The 12500-nt window shown below is 44.5% G+C and overlaps 1 protein-coding gene across 5 annotated transcripts in view; it reads right to left on the minus strand.

Moving 5' to 3' along the window:
* Obsc (Obscurin) overlaps positions 1–12500 on the minus strand; it is a 543345-nt gene that overhangs the window by 530228 nt on the left and 617 nt on the right. The gene's annotated exons all lie outside the window — the stretch shown is intronic.

A 12500-nucleotide genomic window follows, 5' to 3' on the forward strand; every position in this document is an offset into this window, starting at 1 on the left:
AGTTGCCTCAGACAGCTGAGTCTCCGTTAGAAAAAGAAGGTGAGGTTTAGAGGAGGAGAGGTGGTGCTCAACAGAGCGAAAGTTAGAGGAAAGGCCACGAATGTTGCAGAAATGAAGAAGAAGAGAGTCAGACCGTGGTTCCAGGCACCTTGAGTCGTCACCGGGAGACGGGCAGATGGTGGGGGCATTTATGGTCCCCCCCCCTGGGGACTCCCCTTACGGAATTCGGGCTTCCGTGAATAGGTAGACAGACAGATAGATAGACAGACATCCTTTCACCGATAGATAATGATTTTCAGAGTAAGGGAGATATAATAAAAAAAAAAAAAAAGATATTGAAAGGCGTCTCGCATTTTTCTTCTCAAAAAAAAAAAATAATAATAATAACAATAATAATAAAAAAAACACTAAATCGACACAGGGTAGAAAAAAACATTGACATACACAGGCCATCATAGTGAAAAGGAGAACCGAAAAACATTATATATTCTTTTGTTTAATTTCTAGGTAAAAAAATAAAAATAATCTTGGAAGGAAGGAAGTTTGTCTCAAGGTAGAAGAAGAAATATTGAGAGAGAGAGAGAGAGAGAGAGAGAGAGAGAGAGAGAGAGAGAGAGAGAGAGAGAGAGAGAGAGAGAGAGAGAGAGACCTGAAACAGACAAATAGGCGGAAAGCTGAGAATTATTTATATATAAGCTGAGAATTATATTATTAAGGCGTCTGGGAATAGATAGATAGATAGACAGATAGATAGATAGATAGATAGAGAGAGAGAGAGAGAGGGAGAGAGATAGACTACTAGTATTCTCTCCTCTCATACCTGGGCAGTAATGTATATATAATTATGTTACAGAGAATTCATGTGACCAATTATGCTAAGCGATCATCACCTAATCTAACCTAACTTAACCTACCCTAACCTAACTTAACCTAGTTTAGCCTAACCTAACCTAAACGTAGCTTAGATTATCCCAGCCTACCCTAACCACAGCCTACATTAACCTAGCTTTAACCTACCTCTAATTAACTCATCCTAATCTTAGACTCATTTAACGAATTTCCTAGAGACTTCATGAAATCATTGGTTACACAAATTCCCTGCAACATATCCATCCATTCATCCATCCATCATCTAATCCTACGTTGCCTTATGAGAAGCGTAGGATCCCGGGGCTAGGCAAGTTGGTCCTGACATTTAAGATGAGAGTGACCAGCCTCACTCATCCCTGAGTGGCATTACGTGAGCAATCAACCCCAACCACCCCTTGGATATAAACCTTCACCGGCTCAGTCCGATTGGAGCGCAATAATTACCCACTAAACCACCAGACGCCAAAATTTGGTTATATGGTTACCACCCAGCGTAGTAAATGGTTTCCTGGTGTACAGGAAACCATTTGGTTTGTCACTCAGTGTAGAGTCACCCACAGGCAGAAGGAAGAGGAAAGAATGAAGGAAAGAAAGACAGAAGAGGGAGTGTAAAGTCACCCGTAGGCAGAAGGACGAGGAAAGAATGAAGGAAAGACAGAAGAGGGAGTATAAAGTCACCCGTAGGCAGAAGGACGAGGAAAGAATGAAGGAAAGACAGAAGAGGGAGTATAAAGTCACCCGTAGGCAGAAGGACGAGGAAAGAATGAAGGAAAGACAGAAGAGGAAGTATAAAGTCACCCGTAGGCAGAAGGACGAGGAAAGAATGAAGGAAGGAAAGACAGAAGAGGGAGTGTAAAGTCACCCATGGACAGACGGACGAGGAACGAATGAAGGAAAGAAAGACAGAAGAGGATGGAAGGAAAGAAGGATGGAGGCGAGGAATGGGCAGACACCTGAGAATAGCACTACATCGAGTGAGTGTACAGTAATGATGGTTAATAAATTCCGTCGATTCTAATTCTAAAGTCGATTCTGATTCTAATTCTAACGCCGTACCTGCGACCTGCGTGCTTATTGCGTTTTTGACGTCCCTAGATCCGGTATTCGTTTTTTTTGGTGTTACATGTGTTTGTTTATTGTTTGGGGGGAGAGGGGCCTGGTTGAGGGGCGGAGGGGCGGTGAGAGAGAGAGAGAGAGAGAGAGAGAGAGAGAGAGAGAGAGAGAGAGAGAGAGATTAAAGCCTGTTTGAGGAGGGGAAAGAAATGTGTGTGGTGGTGTGGAGAGAGAGAGAGAGAGAGAGATTAAAGCCTGTTTGAGGAGGGGAAAGAAATGTGTGTGGTGGTGTGGAGAGAGAGAGAGAGAGAGAGAGAGACCTGAAACAGACTAACGGCGAAAAGAAACAGAGAGACAGAGATATTGACAGATAGACAGATAGAATAACTATAGAAATTAATACACGATTTTAAAAAGACCTGCATAGAGGAGAATAATAAAAACAATTGAAAAGAAGAATGAATAGGAGAATAAAACACGAAAAAAAACACAAAAACAACAATAAAACACGAAGGCCATACGACTCAGCAGAATTCTATCTATCTATCTATCTATCTATGGCCAGACGCCATAATCCCGTAAAGGGTGGCCATTTGACTTCGAGTAATTTGTTTTACGGGGAGGGGCACTAACCCTCCACCAACCCACTTGTTGACACGTAGGCAGCACATATGGTTTGGTTATATGGTTACCACCCAGCGTTGTAAATGGTTTCTTGGCTTACAGGAAACCATTTGGCTTGTCACTCAATGTAAAGCCACCTGTAAAGGAAAGAAAAGCAATAAGAAGTGACAGGAAAGATGGGAGAAATAGGAAGAGAGGAGGGCAGGCACAGAAAAAGAATGATGAAGGCTAAGGAAGACGTAGGCAGCACTACATCAGGTGAGTGGATGACAAAATTATTTCTGTTCATAATTCACTGCTAAGGAGCCTTGTTTGTGGGAAGTGTTTTGGATTATAAGTAAGAGTTTGCGTTTGAACGAGCAAGGCAATGGGTTTACACGGCCTCTAATTCTCATCATTCTATTCTCTCTTTCCTCTTCTTCTCCCTCCTCTTCCTCTTCTATTCTCTCTTTCCTCTTCTTTTCCCTCTCTTCTCCCTCCTCTTCCTCTTCTCCAATATCACTTCTTTGCCTCTTCTTTTTCACTCCTCTTTGCCTTCATAGTCATCGCTTCATGTCCCCAGTTTCATTACATTTCTTTACCTCCTGTTCATTTCTAATTTTCCTCTCTCTCTCTCTCTCTCTCTCTCTCTCTCTACGATAGCTTGAATATACCTTTGCCTCCACTCCTACATGCACCAGGAAATTCGGAGATAGGGAAGGATGATGATAGAGAGAGATAAGATGATATGTAGCGAGAGGGAAATGGAAATTGGATGCCATTCCCTGTTTCAAAACCTCGCTTTATTTTTTTCAGTTTTAAGCAAGTCGTCATTCGCTGACTCTCTTACTCACTCACTCGTTCACTCATTCACTCACTCACTCACTCACTCACTCACTCACTCACATATCTCTCTTTCATCGTACCCCCTTTCAAGGATTTTCTGTGTTTCATAACCTCGGTCTAATCTGATTGCAACACAAGATTTCTCTCCCTAACCTGCTCGCTCACTCACTCCCTTCCTCGCTCACTCACTCCCTCGCTCACTCCCTCCCTCGCTCACTCACTCCCTCGCTCACTCCCTCCCTCGCTCACTCCCTCGCTCACTCTTCATCTTTTCCCTTACAACGCATTTGCCTCTTGCATAAATTCACTTTCCTCTCATTTCTGTGCACGGCCTTCCTCCCCTCCCCCCTCTCCCTCCCTCCCTCCTTCCCTCTCTTTCTCTCTCTCTTTCTCTCTCCCTCCCTCGCTTACAGAACTGTCTCGCCTTTATTTTCTCACAGTCGTTTCCCCTCAATCATAATCCCTGTTATTTCTACACAAAAATTCACTCTCTCACTGTCACTCATTCATTCATTCATTCATTACCCATCCCCGCCTCGGAGGGGCTCGAGGTCGGATATTGTTTTCACTTGGTTTGTCTGTTTGTTTGTCTCTCAGTCTGTCTGTCTGCCTGCTTTCTGTCTGTCTGTCTGTCTGTTAACAACTTTACGCAAAAACTACCGGTGCGATTTTGACTTAAATTGTAGGGATGATGGACTATGACCTTCTGATCACCTGATTAAATTTGGGGCCAAACTGGGCCAAGGCCCAGGCTGTAGGGACAAAAAAAAAAAAAAAGTAAAAAAAGAAAAAACAAAGGGGGGACGGGTAAGAATCGTCTTTCACCATAACTCCTTTCCAATTCGTCACATCGCCATGAAACCCAAACCTAAAGGTGCATCTTTCAAATCTGCATCCTATAACATGCCTCATTACATCAGGGGCGTCACCCCCCAGTTAGCGGTAGGGGGGTCAGTGTCAGGTGGGTCCTATAACATGCCTCATTACATCAGGGGCGTCACCCCCCAGTTAGCGGTAGGGGGGTCAGTGTCAGGTGGGTCCTATAACATGCCTCATTACATCAGGGGCGTCACCCCCCAGTTAGCGGTAGGGGGGTCAGTGTAGGTGGGTCCTATAACATGCCTCATTACATCAGGGGGGTCACCCACCAGTTAGCGGTAGGGGGGTCAGTGTAGGTGGGTCCTATAACATGCCTCATTACATCAGGGGGTTCACCCACCAGTTAGCGGTAGGGGGGTCAGTGTCAGGTGGGTCCTATAACATGCCTCATTACATCAGGGGGGTCACCCCCAGTTAGCGGTAGGGGGGTCAGTGTCAGGTGGGTCCTATAACATGCCTCATTACATAGGTGGGGTCACCCCCAGTTAGCGGTAGGGGGGTCAGTGTCAGGTGGGTCCTATAACATGCCTCATTACATCAGGGGGGTCACCCCCCAGTTAGCGGTAGGGGGGTCAGTGTCAGATGGGTCCTATAACATGCCTCATTACATCAGGGGGGTCACCCCCCAATTAGCGGTAGGGGGGTCAGTGTCAGGTGGGTCCTATAACATGCCTCATTACATCAGGGGCGTCACCCCCCAGTTAGCGGTAGGGGGGTCAGTGTCAGGTGGGTCCTATAACATGCCTCATTACATCAGGGGGGTCACCCCCCAGTTAGCGGTAGGGGGGTCAGTGTCAGGTGGGTCGGACCTAAAATTTCAAATGGGCATAAAATCGTCAGTTTTCACCCGATTTACTCCAAATTTGATATGTGACATCTTTGACTAGATATCCTGTTGTGTTTATACGTCAGCACTAAAATGACTGCCGGGGACGGGTTTGCTAGGCCTTGGCACCGCTTCATGTTCATTCATTCTTTCATTCACTCACTCACTCACTCACTACACAAAAACACACTCACTCACTTACTACACAAAAATTCACTATTTCACTCACTCACTCATTCACCCACTCACTCACTCACTCACTCACTCACTACACAAACACACTCACTCACTCACTATACACATATTCACTCACACACTCACTCACTCACTCACTCACTCACTACACAAACACACTCACTCACTCACTACACAAAAACACACTCACTCACACACTCACTCACTCACTCACTCATCCACTCACTCACTACACAAAAACACACTCACTCATCCACTCACTCACTACACAAACACCCACTCACTCACTCACTTACTACACAAAAACACTCACTCACTCACTCACACAACCCAGCAGCAGAGACCATTTTTAATATTATTCTTGCTAGGCGATTTTTTTTCTTAGCTCTGGAGGGATTTATGGCAATGGAGGGATTAATGAGGCGTGTATGTGAGGCCTTCAGCTGAAAAAAATCCCTCCTAAGCTGAAAAAAATCCCTCCTAAGCTGAAAAAATCCCTCCTAAGCTGAAAAAAAATCCTCCTAAGCTGAAAAATCCCTCCTAAGCTGCAAAAATCCCTCCTAAACTATAAAAGTACCTCCTAAGCTACAGAACTCCCTCCTAAGCTGAAAAAAATCCCTCCTAAGCTATAAAAGTACCTCCTAAGCTGCATAAATCCCTCCTAAGCTGCATAAATCCCTCCTAAGCTGTAAAAATCCCTCAAGCTGAAAAAAACCCTCCTAAGCTGAAAAAAAAATCCCTCCTAAGCTGAAACAATCCCTCCTAAGCTGTAAAAATCCCTCCTAGGCTGAGAAAAATCCCTCCTAAGCTGAAAAAAATCCCTCCTAAGCTGAAGAAAATCCTTCCTAAGGTGAACAGAATCCCTCCTAAGCAGAAAAAATCCCTCCTAAGCCGAAAGAAATCCCTCCTCAGCTAAAAGAAATCCCTCCTAAGCTGAAAAAAATTCCTCCTAAGTTAAAAAAATCCCTCCGGAGCTGAAAAAATCCCTCCTAAGCTGAAAAAATCCCTCCTAAGCCGAATAAAATCCCTCCTAAGCTGAAAAAATCCCTCAAGCTGAAAAAAATCCCTCCTAGGCTGAGAAAAATCCCTCCTAAGCTGAAAAAATCCCTCCTAAGCCGAATAAAATCCCTCCTAAGCTGAAAAAATCCCTCCTAAGCTGAAAAAATCCCTCCTAAGCCGAAAAAAATCCCTCCTAAGCTGAAAAAATCCCTCCTAAGCTACATAAATCCCTCCTAAGCCGAAAAAAATCCCTCCTAAGCTGAAAAATCCCTCCTAAGCTGAAAAAATCGTCTTTCGTCCGTTAAGGAAGTTCCCTAACACCTTTTCCTAAGCGATTTATTTTGCTTATTACACCTTGCTATCCTGTGTTACATAAATCCTTGTAATATCGCCACACTCTGCATAAATAACCTACAGACTTGCACTAAACACCTTTTCCTAAGCGATTTATTTTGCCTATTACACCCTGCTGTCCTATTTTGTGTTATGTAAATCCTTCCAATATCGCCATTACTCTGCATAAATAACATACAAAGGGATATTAGCCGGCCATGTCCAAAAATAAATCGGTAAGGAAGAGGTGTTAGGGAGCTTCCTTATCCGACGGGAATGCAGGCCTAGAAGTGGTGAGAGAGAGAGAGAGAGAGAGAGAGAGAGAGAGAGAGAGAGAGAGAGAGAGAGAGAGAGATAAATGTATGCAGACACAATATTTTCTTTATTATTATTATTATTATTATTTTTTTGTAATTTGATGTGGTTAACTGAAACGTGGTGAGGATGTATACCCTGGATGGAGCAAGTTCGGCGTACACCCAGGAACCAAACATTATATTTCCCCGCGCCTCGCCGTGGGAAGGGCCTTGGTCCGACCCTGATGAAGCACTTTTTTTTTTTTTTAATGCAAGGAAGAAGGAACCCAAGGCCTGGAGTCTACCACAAAGCACGTTGGATCTCTGTATGGATTTCGTATTGTACTGCACTTGTACGATGGTCACATAAAAGTAGTTGCTTGCTTGCGATCGATGGGTTTGCTCAGCCAGAGACCGGGGCTAGCAACAATGATAATAATAACGAAAACAACAAGCGCCGCCACCACCACCACCACACCACACCACACCACTACCAGCACACCACACCACACCACACCACACCACATCACTACCAGCACACCACACCACACCACACCACTACCAGCACACCACACCACACCGCACCACACCACCACCAGCACCACACCACACCACACCACCACCAGCACCACACCACACCACACCACTACCAGCACACCACACCACACCGCACCACACCACACCACACCACACCACACCACACCGCACCGCACCGCACCACACCACTCCACACCACACCACACCACACCACACCACACCACACCACTACCAGCACACCACACCACACCGCACCACACCACACCACACCACACCACACCACACCACACCACTACCAGCACACCACACCACACCACTACCAGCACACCACACCACACCGCACCACACCACACCACACCACACCACACCACACCACACCACTACCAGCACACCACACCACACCGCACCACACCACCACCAGCACCACGACAACAACGATTTGCTGAGAGAGAGAGAGAGAGAGAGAGAGAGAGAGAGAGAGAGAGAGAGAGAGAGAGAGAACATGTCATTAATTTGAAGGTGACAAGTTTAAGCATCCTACTATCAACCTCTCTCTCTCTCTCTCTCTCTCTCTCTCTCTCTCTCTCGACTTCTTTGACTTTGAGGGAAATGTTGATATTCAAAGAAGCCATGAATTTAGTCTCTCATCTTCCCTACCATGTATTTATCTATCTGTCTATCCGTCTGTCTATCTATCTATCTATCTATCCGTCTGTCTATCTATCTATCTATCTATCTATCCATCTGTCTATTTATTTATTTATTTATTTTTATATTTTATTCCACACCCTCTTTCTGTGAGGCAAAGTTTTATGAATTATTGTTAGCATTATTATTATTATTATTATTGTTATTATTATTATTATTATTATTTTATTATTATTATTATTATTATTTTATTATTATTATTATTATTATTATTATTATTATTATTATTTTATTATTGTTGTTGTTGCCGGTATTATTATCATTGTTATTATTATTATTATTATTATTATTATTATTATTTACAGTAGAGTTTTTGAGACTTCCGTACCCTTTTTACTCTAACTTGGCCTAAAATTGCCTTCTCTCCATCTTCACTGCTGATTTCTAACAGTGAATTAATGGGATATGGTACTAGTCACGAAGATGTGCTGTGGAAAGGATGCAGAGCCGCAGTACTGCCTTTTCCTGCCACTGAGCTACGTGAAATAAGCTGCAAAAGGACGAAAATCTGGGCCAAGTTAAGGTGAAGAGAGGATAGTAAATATTTTGAATCGTGTTTGTTGTGTGTTGCTGAACTGAAAAAGTGACCATTGATGGATTATGAGGGAGGGTAAGAGCAGGAAGGAAATGAAACTGAAGGAGGAGGAGGAGGAGGAAGAAGAGGAGGAGGAAAAAGAAGAGATAGAAGAAGATGAGGAGAAGGAGGAGGAGGAGGAAAAAGAAGAGGTAGAGGAAGAGGAGGAGGAGGAGGAAAAAGAAGAGGTAGAAGAAGAAGAGGAGGAGAAGGAGGAGGAAGAAGAAGAAGAGGTAGAAGAAGAAGATGAGGAGAAGGAGAAGGAGGAGGAGGAAAAAGAAGAGGTAGAAGAAGAAGAGGAGGAGGAGGAGGAGGAGAAGGAGGAGGAAGAAGAGGTAGAAGAAGAAGAGGAGGAGAAGGAGGAGGAGGAGGAAGAAGAAGAAGAGGTAGAAGAAGAAGAGGAGGAGGAGGAAAAAGAAGAGGTAGAAGAAGAAGATGAGGAGGAGGAGGAGGAAGAAGAAGAAGAGGTAGAAGAAGAAGATAAGGAGAAGGAGAAGGAGGAGGAAGAAGAAGAGGTAGAAGAAGAAGAGGAGGAGGAAGAAGAAGAGGAGGAGGAAGAAGATGAGGAGGAGGAGGAGAAAATGGAAAAAGAAGAGATGGGGGGGAAAGTGAATGACAGTTGTAGGAAAGAAAACTTGACAACAAGGACTGAAAGATACGAGAGGGAGGATGGGAAGGGCAGGGGAAGGGAGGCTATATGACGAGCATGATTAGTAGTAGTAGTAGTAGTATTTCTATTAGTACCGTATTATTAATAGTAGTAGTAGTAGTGGTGGTGATGGTGGTAATTATTATTATTATTATTACTATTACTATTATTATTATTATTATTATTATTATCGCCCGCCTTTACAAGGCGGAGCTATAAGGTTTTTGCCCGCCTGTGTGTGTGTGTGTGTGTGTGTGTGTGTGTGTGTGTGTGTGTGTGTGTGTGTGTGTGTTCCTATTAAATATCATGAACGATTTCAGCTATCAACATGAAACCTTCAGGGTATCAAGACATGGTCAAAATCTTGGCCGAGTTCGAAAATGGGCACTCGGGGTCAAGGTCAGGGTCACCAAAATGGCTGCCAAAGGTCAACTAGTTTTTATCGGCCGCCTTTAGCACCATTATATCTCATGAACGGCTTGAGCTATCAACATGACACCTTCAGGGTATCAGGATATGGTAAATCTTGGACTTGGCCAACAGCATATTCTTGAGGGCGATTAGCATTCGGCTCCCGAATGCTTTTCTTTCAGTAGTAGTAGTAGTAGTAGTAGTGTAAATCCTCCCAGTATCACTTTGCTCTTCATGAATAACGAACCATATGATATTAACCAGCCATATCCAAAATAAATCGCCAAGGAAGAGGTGTTAGGGAGCCTCCATAAACACGAGAATACCAGCCCATGTCTGTGAACTCTTGTATAACGTCACAGCTTCACTCCGTCTACCTCAACTTGGCTTAAAATTGCCATCTCTCCATCTCTGAGCCGTAGCAAGAGACAAACACGAGAATATAATGCTAGTCACGAAGAAGTGGCCAATGAGCTACGTGAAATAAGCTACAAAAGGACCAAAATAACTTAAGATACGTGGACTGTGGCACTAACTCCTTCAGAATCTATCCATCTATCTATCTATCTATCTATTGCCAGAAGCCTTAATCCCTTATACGGGGTGGCCACAAACAAATCGCCTCCACGTCACCCTGTCCCCCGCCATTTCACAGCCCTGCTCCCAACTCACACCCGCCTTTCTCATATACCTCTCCACTCCATCCCTCCATCTCATCCTTGGCCTTCCCCCTCCCTCTCTCCCCGTCCACCACCTCACTCACATACACTCTCCTCGTCAGTCTCTCACTCTCCATCCTCTCCACATGGCCAAACCACCTCAGTGTGTTTCTCCTAACGCTTCCTGTCACATCCAGATCCACACCACAACGCTCCTTCACGTCATCACAGTATGGAAGTGCTACACTATAACTACCACCCATAGCGTTAAAGCTCTACCAATCCCTTCCCTACCATTACTGCTACCATTAAAGCTCTACCAACTCATCCCTACCATTACCGCTACCATTAAAGCTCTACCAACCCATCCCTACCATTACCGCTACCATTAAAGCTCTACCAACTCATCCCTACCATTACCGCAACAATTACTAGCGTTGGTAGCATCAGATATGTGCCTAACACTATTTAACTGGTCAGGAGAGCCATTTCCATCTTATCTATAGCCCGACGCCCTAATCCCGGAATGGATGGCCGCAGACAAAACGCCTCCAAGTCGCTCTGTCCCCTACCACTTGACTGCCCTCCCCCCAGCTCACTCCCCCCTCCCTCATATACCTCTCAGCTCCATCCCATTTCCGTACTGCAGGAGAAATGGTTACAATGTGATTTTTTGGGGTGCCGGTCGCCTTTTGATGCAGTACAGCCTAATTCATAAGTAATTTTATTTACACACACACACACACACACACACACACACACACACACACACACTCTCTCTCTCTCTCTCACACACACACACACACACACACACACACACACACACACACACACACACACTCTCTCTCTCTCTCTCTCTCTCTCTCTCTCTCTCTCTCTCTCTCACACACACACACACACACACACACACACACACACACACACACACACACACACACACACACTAGACTACTCAGTTCCGACATTTCAGGCGGTGACCAGCATCCAGTCGCTGTCCCCTGATAGGTATTGTGTGGCAAGAAACCCGAGCCACGCCTTGGATGTAAACCCTCACGGCCCCCATCAGGCTGCAGCACCGTAACCCATGTGACCACCAGGCATCATTTGGCTATATGGTTACCACCTAGCGTAGTAAATGGTTTCGCGGGTTACAGGAAATTATTTGGTTTGTCACTTAGTGTATGTCTACAGAAGGTGATAACACTACGTCCAGTGAGTGGATGGCTGCCTCGCCACCTACCACAGTGTGCATATGCATAAATATACAGTACATATATGCAAATTATTATATATATATATATATATATATATATATCAGAAAGAGAGAGAGAGAGAGGGAGAGATAGACAGAGACAGGCAGACAGACAAAGATGTAGATAAATATAAGATCTTCATACGTCCAGTAGTACCCGCATCAGCACTACACAACCACCAAAAAAATCTCAACTTTTGTAGGACCCTCCATAGCAGTACAAGGTTAGTGCCACCATCATTACCACATCATTACAACCACAGTCATTACCACATTCGTCACCACCATCACCACCAGGGATATAACACCACCATCATCACCATTTTGCAAGATCACGAATATTCTGGGCACCATGAAAAAGTTATGACATCACCACCACGAGAAGAGGTGCACCAGAAATAGCTGCACTGCCAACACTGTCACCACCACCACCACCACCACCACCACCACCACCACCACCACCCGGCACCATAATACTCGTCTACACCACCAGCAGGTCTACATCCTCACTATCTTCACACTGTTAGCACCATCAAGATCCGTCTCCTCTTCACCTCACCATGTGGAGTGCTTCTGAGGCTATGGCGAGACCCCGTAGCGATTCAGATGCTACATAGGAATTCCATTTACGTAACGGGAAGGGAATTTGCATATAATCTTTGACCTCCATTCTCAGATGTCAAAAAGAAATAATAACCATAATATCAAAAGCCAGGGAATGGAAAAGAACTAATTATATGCACTTAATCCGCATCATATCGCCATCATCTTCAGCATCAACTTTCCCTTTCTTCTTCATTATTACCAGAT

The sequence above is a fragment of the Coenobita brevimanus genome, chromosome 84, assembly GCF_032717465.1.
Source record: "Coenobita brevimanus isolate Jiangsu-jjx chromosome 84, ASM3271746v2, whole genome shotgun sequence".
NCBI lineage: Eukaryota > Metazoa > Arthropoda > Malacostraca > Decapoda > Coenobitidae > Coenobita > Coenobita brevimanus.